We start from the raw sequence: 10,139 nt of genomic DNA on the forward strand, positions 1-10,139 counted from the left end.
TTTGAGTTTGGCCTCTAATTTATCATAGATTTTTTTTTAAGTATTAAGGGTTCGTTTGGAAACTCCAAAAGTTATTTTTTTTTTTTTTAGCTTTTGACTTATAAAAAGTTACATTAATAGTGTTTGGTATAATTTTTTAGATAAACTTTTAACTTTTTAAAAAGTTATTTAAGAGCTTTTGAAGAAGTTAAAAAATGTGACTTTTTCTATTTTCAAAAGCTATTTTATTACTCCTATTTAATGCACAACTTTAAAACAAGGATTTCTATAATAACTTTCCAAATACAAAATAACTTATTTAAAAATTGTTATTAATAAAAGTACTTATATTTTAAGCTCCTTTTTCACAAGAACTTATTTAAGAAGTTTAGCCAAACTGGCCCTAAATCTAAATCTAGCCTGACCTGAAACTTAGTAAAATGCTTGACATTTTTTATTACAAAAATTAATAAAATTTAAAAATATTATTTATCAAAATTATTTTTAATAGAAATTATTTATATGTAATATGCCAAATTTAATATTTTTAAAATTTTTAAAGTATTTAATATATATAAAAATATTTATAATAAAATATAATAAATTAAAAAATCTAATAACTTTATTAGTAATAAAAAGTTATTTATATGAAAATATTTAATAATAAAAAAAATTAGTCAAAAATAGTCAAAACTTATCTTATTTAACATTTATTAATTGTTGCTAAATTAATGAATGTTAAATATGATAAGTTTAAACTTTTTTTTTTGTCTCCTAGTATTATCATTATTTATATATTTATTTATGTTTTAATAGGTTCCAACAGGCTTGATAGGCCAATAAGACAAATCAGTGAGTTTGAGACTAGTCTATTAACATATTAAGACTTTATAATAGCCTAAGTCTTGGCCTATTTTATAACAGACCATGTTAGATCAGACTGTAGGCCTCTGACAGACCGTCTGATTTATTTCTACCCTAACAATGATTAATTAATACATATTAATACGATAAATAAAATAGACGAGTAAAAAAATGCCACATAGATTATAATATCTGGGTTAGCATTAATTTTTCTTTCTTTCTAAAAAAATATTTTATATATATATATATATATATATATATATATATAAAAGTAATTATTAAAAATTCTGGAGAGTAATACAAGAAACAAGATAAATTAGTAGTCTTAACTAGTATAAATGAAACACTGGCATATAGAAAAAAGTTTTAGGTTATAACAATAACGCTAATATAGTTTCATTTTACTCTCTCTTTGCATTACAAGATAATTGAGTTTTCAAGGACATTAGCTTTCTATTTTGCAACCTTAAATCATCTTGACATGGTATAAAGAGTAGGATCGATCTATGACATTCCAAATCAATCAAAAGAACTTTCTTTTTCCTATTTTGGATAAACTCGCTAAAGTTAATTATATCACTTGGCAGCAGCAATTGCTCTTCACCATTATGGGATAGAACCTTGAAGACCATTTTCAAGAAGACAAAGTTCCTTCTTAATTTGAAGATTGTGGATCAATTAATTGCAATTAGATATTCAATTACCAATGAAGATCATATAGAAGCTATTTGTGAGGATTTACATGAAGAATTCTCCAGTTGTATAACACTGGTACAAGCTAAAGCTAAGCTATTTGATGTAGGAGCATCTATTAGGTTATTAGAAATACTAGTTGAAGTAGTAAAGCTTAGTTATGTTATTATAGTATACATATGAATTACTCTCACATCGCCTAATACTCAAAGATGCCCCCTCCCCTTACTACTATAAATAAGTTGATGAGCGGATAATTTATACGCTTTTTGGCATTGTTTTTTAGGTAGTTTTTAATATGTTTTAGTCACTTTTTATTATATTTTTATTAGTTTTTAAATAAAAATTACATTTCTGGACTTTACTATGAGTTTGTGTGTTTTTCTGTGATTTCAGGTAATTTCTAGCTGAAATTGAGGGAGCTGAGCAAAAATCTGATTCAGGCTGAAAAAGAACTGCTGATGCTGTTGGATTCTGACCTTCCTGTACTCGAAATGGATTTTCTGGAGCTACAGAAGTCTAAATGGTGCGCTCTCAATTGCGTTGGAAAGTAGACATCCAGGGCTTTCCAGAAATATATAATAGTCTATACTTTTCTCAAGGATAAATGATGTAAACTGGCATTCAACGCCAGTTCCATGCTGCATTCTGGTGTTAAACGCCAGAAACAGGTTACAAGTTAGAGTTAAACGCCCAAAACAGGTTACAACCTGGCGTTTAACTCCAGAAATAGTCTAGGAATGTGAAAAGCTCAAGTCTCAGCCCCAGCACACACCAAGTGGGCCCCAGAAGTGGATTTCTGCACTATCTATCATAGTTTACTTATTTTCTGTGATGCTAGGTTACTAGTTTAGTATTAAAACAACTTTTAGAAATTTATTTTGTATCTCATGACATTTTAGATCTGAACTTTGTACTCTTTGACAGCATGAGTCTCTAAACTCCATTGTTGGGGGTGAGGAGCTCTGCTGTGTCTCGATGAATTAATGCAATTGGTGCAGTACTGGGACAGAGGCATAACAAGCTTCTGCATGTCATTTATTATGCTAGCCGCATTTTAAATGATGCCCAGAAAAATTACACAACCACAGAAAAAGAATTGCTTGCAGTGGTTTATGCCATTGACAAGTTTAGATCATACTTAGTAGGATCAAAAGTGATTGTGTATACTGACCATGCTGCTCTTAAATATCTACTCACAAAGCAGGATTCAAAACCCAGGCTCATAAGATGGGTCTTGCTTCTGCAAGAGTTTGATATAAAAATAAGAGACAGAAAAGGGACAGAGAATCAAGTAGCTGATCACCTATCCCGGATAGAACCAGTAGCAGGAGCATCCCTCCCTCCTACTGAGATCTCTGAAACCTTTCCAGATGAGCAATTGTTTGATATTCAGGAAGCTCTGTGGTTTGCAGACATTGCAAACTATAAGACACAAGGTTCTCCTTCTGTAACCATGGAGAGGAAGCATGAAAAGCTTCTCTCAATACAGAGTCAAACAAAACCTCCACATTCAAACTCTAAGTTTGGTGTTGGGAGGCCACAACCAAACTCTAAGTTTGGTGTTGAGAGGCCCCAACCCTGCTCTGATTATCTGTGAGGCTACATGAGAGCTCACTGTCAAGCTATTGACAATAAAGAAGCGCTTGTTGGGAGGCAACCCAATGTTATTTAACTATATCTATTTAGTTTGCATTGCTATTTTATGTTTTCTGTAGGTTGATGATCATGTGAAGTCATAAAAACTACTAAAAAATCAAAAACAGAATGAAAAATAGCATTAAAAACAGCTCACCCTGGAGGAAGAGCTTACTGATGTTTAAACGCCAGTAAGAAGCATCAGACTGGCGTTTAATGCCAGAAAGAAGCATCAAGCTGGCGTTAAACGCCAGAAACAAGCACCAAGTTGGCGTTCAACGCCAAGAAAGGGGAAAAGCTGGCGTTTAACGCCAGAAACAAGCAGCAGTCTGGCGTTAAACGCCAGGATTGCACACTAAGGGCGTTTTGCATGCCTCAATGGAGCAGGGATGCTAAGTCCTTGACCCCTCTGGATCTGTGGATCCCACAGGATCCACACTCCCTCACCATTCAAATTCAAACCATTCCCCTCCCAATCCCACCCATTCACACACCTCCATCTCCTCCATCTTCTCCACTTCTTTCTTCTTTTGCTCGAGGACGAGCAAACCTTTTAAGTTTGGTGTGGTAAAAGCATTGCTTTTTGTTTTTCCATAACCATTTATGACACCTAAGGCCGGAGAAACCTCTAGAAGGAGGAAAGGGAAGGCAAAAGCTTCCACATCCGAGTCATGGGAGATGGAGAGATTCATCTCAAGGGTCCATAATTCAGTGGTAGAGCATTTGACTACAGATCAAAGAGCCATGAGGGAGGAGCAACAAAGGCAAGGAAGAGACATAGAGGAGCTCAAGAGCACCATTGGTTCTTCAAGAAGAGGAAGACGCCACCCTCACTAAGGTGGACCCGTTTCTTAATCTCCTTGTTCTTATTTCTCTGTTTTTCGTTTACTATGCTTTATGTTTATTTATGTTTGGGTCTTATTACATGATCACTAGTATCTAAGTGTCTATGTCTTAAAGATATGAATGTCCTATGAATCCATCACCTTTCTTAAATGAAAAATGTTTTCTGAAAAAGAAAAAGAAGTACATGAATTTTAAATTTTAAAATAGTTTAATTATTTTGATGTGGTGGCAATACTTTTTGTTTTTTGAATGAATGCTTGAACAGTGCATATGTCTTTTAATGAATGTTAAAATTGTTGACTCTTGAAATAATGATGAAAAAGGAGAAATGTTATTTGATAATCTGAAAAATCATAAAAATGATTCTTGAAGCAAGAAAAAGCAGTGAAGAACAAAGCTTGCAAAAAAAAAAAGCGAAAAAAAAAGAGATAAAGAAAAAGAAAAAGCAAGCAGAAAAAGCCAAAAGCTCTTTAAACCAAAAGGCAAGAGCAAAAATCCAATAGCCCTTAAAACCAAAAGGCAAGGGTAATAAAAAGGATCCAAGGCTTTGAGCATCAGTGGATAGAAGGGCCTAAAGGAATAAAATCCTGGCCTAAGCGGCTAAACCAAGCTGTCCCTAACCATGTGCTTGTGGCGTGAAGGTGTCAAGTGAAAACTTGAGACTGAGCGGTTAAAGTCAAGGTCCAAAGCAAAAACAGAGTGTGCTTAAGAACCCTGGACAACTCTAATTGGGAACTTTAGCAAAGCTGAGTCACAATCTGAAAAGGTTCACCCAGTTATGTGTCTGTGGCATGTATGTATCCGGTGGTAATACTGGAAAACAGAGTGCTTAGGGCCACGGCCAAGACTCATAAAATAGCTGTGTTCAAGAATCAACATACTGAACTAGGAGAATCAATAACACTATCTGAATTCTGAGTTCTTATAGATGCCAATCATTCTAAACTTCAAAGGATAAAGTGAGATGCCAAAACTGTTCAGAAGCAAAAAGCTAATAGCCCCGCTCATCTAATTAAGACTGATCTTCATAGATATTTTTGGAATTCATTGTATATTCTCTTCTTTTTATCCTACTTTATTTTTAGTTGCTTGGGGACAAGCAACAATTTAAGTTTGGTGTTGTGATGAGCGGATAATTTATACGCTTTTTGGAATTGTTTTTAGGTAGTTTTTAATATGTTTTAGTCACTTTTTATTATATTTTTATTAGTTTTTAAATAAAAATCACATTTCTGGACTTTACTATGAGTTTGTGTATTTTTCTGTGATTTCAGGTAATTTCTGGCTGAAATTGAGGGAGCTGAGCAAAAATCTGATTCAGGCTGAAAAATGACTACTGATGCTGTTAGATTCTGACCTCCCTGCACTCGAAATGGATTTTCTGGAGCTACAGAAGTCTAAATGGCACGCTCTCAATTGCGTTGGAAAGTAGACATCCAGGGATTTTCAGCAATATATAATACTCCATACTTTTCTCAAGGATAAACGATGTAAACTGGCGTTCAACGCCAGTTTCATGCTGCATTCTGGCGTTAAACGCCAGAAACAGGTTACAAGTTGGAGTTAAACGCCCAAAACAAGTTACAACCTAGCGTTTAACTCTAGAAACAGTCTAGACACATGAAAAGCTCAAGTCTCAGCCCCAGCACACACAAGTGGGCCCCAGAAGTGGATTTCTGCACTATCTATCATACTTTACTTATTTTCTGTAAACCTAGGTTACTAGTTTAGTATTAAAACAACTTTTAGAAATTTATTTTGTATCTCATGACATTTTAGATCTGAACTTTGTACTCTTTGACGGCATGAGTCTCTAAACTCCATTGTTGGGGGTGAGGAGCTCTGCTGTGTCTCGATGAATTAATGCAATTATTTCTGTTTTCCATTCAAACACACTTGTTTCTATCTAAGATGTTCATTCGCACTTCAATATGATGAATGTGATGATCTGTGACACTCATCACCATTCTCAATCTATGAACACATGCCTGACAACCACTCCCGTTCTACCTTCGATTGAATGAATATCTCTTGGATTCCTTAATCAGAATCTTCGTGGTATAAGCTAGAATCCATTGGCAGCATTCTTGAGAATCTGGAAAGTCTAAACCTTGTCTGTGGTATTCCGAGTAGGATTCAGGGATTGAATGTATGTGACGAGCTTCAAACTCACAAGGGTTGGGCGTAGTAACAGACGCAAAAGGATCAATGGATCCTATTCTAGCATGAGTGAGAACCGACAGATGATTAGCCGTGTGGTGACAGCGCATCTGGACTATTTTCACTGAGAGGACAGATGGTAGCCGTTGACAACGGTGATCCACCAACACACAGCTTGCCATAGGAGGAACCTTGCGTGCATGAAGAAGAAGACAGGGGGAAAACAGAGATTCAGAAGACAAAGCATCTCCAAACTCCAACATATTCTCCATTACTGCATAACAAGTATTTAATTCATGCTCTTTTATTTTTCGCAATCCAAACTGATAGTTATAATTGATATCCTGACTAAGAATTACAAGATAACCATAGATTGCTTCAAGCCAACAATCTCTGTGGGATTCGACCCTTACTCATGTAAGGTATTACTTGGACGACCCAGTGCACTTGCTGGTTAGTGGTACGAGTTGTGAAAAGTGTGATTTACAATTCGTGCACCATAAGTCCATGTATTCCTTTTGTCACATGATTTGAGTAATAAACACTTGTTATATTATAAGAATTATGCTTATCTCCTCTTGGCTCTTTTAAGAGTAAAGGGGTATATCCTTAGCTTGGCCAACCAAGGTGAGCTTTTGGCTATCTTCACCATAGTGGGGTTGTTAACCTCATTAAGATTGGTGAGACAAACGACATCCCGACATTAGTTTGATATCAGAGCAAGGTCGGTCCTCACCTTGCTCTAGTAAAATTTTATTTTGTTTGTGGGTATGAGTCTTCAGTGCGGTGCTTCCGACATTAGTAATCGTCAGTGCAGGTTGTCTGTTACGGAGTTCTAGGTAATATCGTTCTTTTCTCTTCTTTTGGTGCTTTTTCTGTTACTAATTATCTTTCGCACCTTTCCATTATTATCATCATTAGTGCATTTCCATCATCGTTGTGCATCATCTCTCATCATAACATTGGTGCCAAAGCATCAACATCATTGCATAGATGTAAAAGATGACCCCAAAGCATAGAACTATTCAAGAGATTGAAATTGAGGAATTACGCCGTCAAGCTAAGGAGTTGCAAGAGCAACTTGTAAAATATGAAGTTGCCCAAAATAATCATGGCAAGCAGAGTGAAGACAGTTCTTCTAGCGAAGAGGATAATACAAATCCATTTCATTATTCTTCTACGTTTGAAGATTTATCCACACGAAGAGCACTACATAACAACAAGAAAGCTAAAGACTTAGGAATTAAAATTGATATTCTTGAGTTTAATGGTAGACTCCAACCAGATGATTTCATCGACTGGCTTTGCACAGTGGAAAGAGTGTTCAAGTTAAAAGACATTCCAGATGACAAGCGCGTGAAGCTTGTAGCAATCAAGTTAAAGAAGCACACGTCAGTATGGTGGGAGAATCTCAAATATCAACAAGAAAGAAAAGGACGGATGGTGTGCAAAAATGAAACTCACACAATTGAACCGGCAAGTGCACTGGGTTATCCAAGTAATACCTCAGGTGAGTGAGGGTCGAATCCCACGAGGATTGCCAGATTGAGCAAGCTGTGGTTATCCTGCAGATCTTAGTCAGGCGAATAGAAAGTTGATTGTTGTTGTTGTAGGCGCATTAATAAAGCAATAACGAAAGCAATAAAGAATTGGTGTAGAAACGATAGTAAGGAATCAGTTAAGGCCTCGGAGATGCTTATTCTTCTAGATTAATACTTCTTACTGACTATTTTAACGATGAGTGATTCATTCAATGGCAAGGCTGTAAGTGATTAAGCCATGGGTCATGGTCATTAATCTCCATGGTCCAAACTAAATACCAAGATGCTGATCGTTCAATCTGGACGAGGGTGAAGCTCACGTAAATCAATCTCTGTTGATCCTACTCAAAACGCCATAGACAAGGTCGGATCTTTTGGATTGGAGAATGATGCTCAGTGTTCTAGCCTTAATGCCACAGGGACCTCAATTACCCATGACTAACGAGATTTCATGTCACGTATCTCAATTATCCCAAATAACTTGTTGGAACCTGTGATGTACTCTCAAGCTGAGGCTCAATACAATCCGGGTCAGGACTTGTAAAGAACTCATGTAGAATAAGGGGTCAAACTTTCATTCCACCCCAGATTCATAGAGATGAAGGACGACAATACATCATAGAATGAAATCAAGAATGCATTAAAATAGAAGAGTAATGATATTAATCCATAGGAATGAGCAGAGCTCCTATCGTTAACCTAGGAGGTTTAGCCACTCATAATTCACAGAGAAAATAGAAAATAGGTTCTGAAAAGCTGAAGATCCTAAACATGGGTGATCTTCACCTATATATACTAATATAATAATTAAAAATTATAAAAATGAGATTAACTATACTAAAGGTACAAAAATCCACTTCTGGGCCCACTTGGCGTCCAACTTGAGTGAGTGGGTATTGAACGCCCACTAGAGGGTGTCCACACTGCTTCCTTGCTCCCTTGGTGGCATTGAACGCCAGTTTGGACGTTCAACTTGGGAGGTTGGTCATGTTTGTTGAACGCTAGAAAGAAGGTAAGTTAGGTGTTCAACGCCCATTTTGGGCAGTCCATTCCAAAGAAAGTATAGACTATTATATATTGTTGGAAAGCTCTGGAAGTTAGCTTTCCAACGCCATTAAGAACGTAGAAATTGGACCTCTGTAGCTCCAGAAATGCTCGTTTGAATGTAAGGATGTCAGGATTTGACAACATCTGCTATCCTTTCTTTGCCTTTAAACCAGACTTTGCCAAAACTTGCCATTTTCACCCAAAAATCAGCTGAAATCATAAGAAAACATACAAAAACTCAAAGTAGCATCTAAAAAGTGAATTTTGCACTAAAACCTACTAAAGCATACTAAAAATTGATAAAATGTACTGAAAACACTAAGAAAATGACCCTAAAAAGTGTATAAAATATCCGCTCATCATAGCAGCAAACTTAAACTGTTGTTTGTCCTCAAGAAACCAAAAATAAAGTAGGACTAAAGAGAAGAGAAAAATATAATAGGTCTCAGAGTTGTTAATGAAGCTCAGTTCCAAATATTGAGTGGGGCTATTAGCTATTTACTTCTGAACAGTTTTGGCATCTTACTTTCCTTTGAAGCTCAGAAGTATTGGCATCCCTTGGAACTAGAATGTGAATGATATTATTGATTCTCTTCTTGTAGCTCTTCTTGATTCTTGAACACAGCTTCTTATGGTGCCTTGCACCTTTTTGAGCCTAGCCGTGACTTTATGCGTTTTGTTTTCCCGTATTACCACCGGATACGTAAACGCCACATGCACTTGACTGGGGGAATCCTTTGGATTCGAATTTAGCTTTGCTTAAATTCTCAAACAGTGGTGTCTAGAGTTCTTAAGCGTACTCTTTAGCTTTGGATCACAACTTTAACTGCTTAGTCTCAAGCTTTTTGCTTGACACCTTCATACCACAAGCATATAGTTAGGGATAGCAACTCATTTGAGCTTTTTAGGCTAATTTTTGACCCTCCTAACCATTGATGCTCAAAGCCTTGGATCCTTGCTCTTTTCTTTTTCTTTTGAGCTTTTTATTTTTTTTCTTTTATTTTTCTTTTTCTTTTTGCTGCTTTTTCTTGCATCAAGAATCAATATTTTTTATTTTTTAGAGAATCAATAATACTTCTCTAAATTCACTGTTCTTCAAGAGCCAACATACTCAACTTCACTATCAATTACGCACAGTTAATTCATACATTCAGAAGATAAATGCACGGCTACCACATCAAAATAATTGGAATTACTTATGATATAACTCAAAACTTATGTATCTCACTATTCCTTTTCAATTAAAATTTTTCTTTTAAGCATGGTGAGGGATACAGAGGATATCTTATAACCAAACAAAACAAGAAAATAAAACTAGAAAAGAACAAAATACTAAATGTGAAAATGAACTTAGAAGAGAAAATAGACAGT

This window comes from Arachis hypogaea, chromosome 16, assembly GCF_003086295.3.
Source record: "Arachis hypogaea cultivar Tifrunner chromosome 16, arahy.Tifrunner.gnm2.J5K5, whole genome shotgun sequence".
Taxonomy (NCBI): Eukaryota; Viridiplantae; Streptophyta; class Magnoliopsida; order Fabales; family Fabaceae; genus Arachis; species Arachis hypogaea.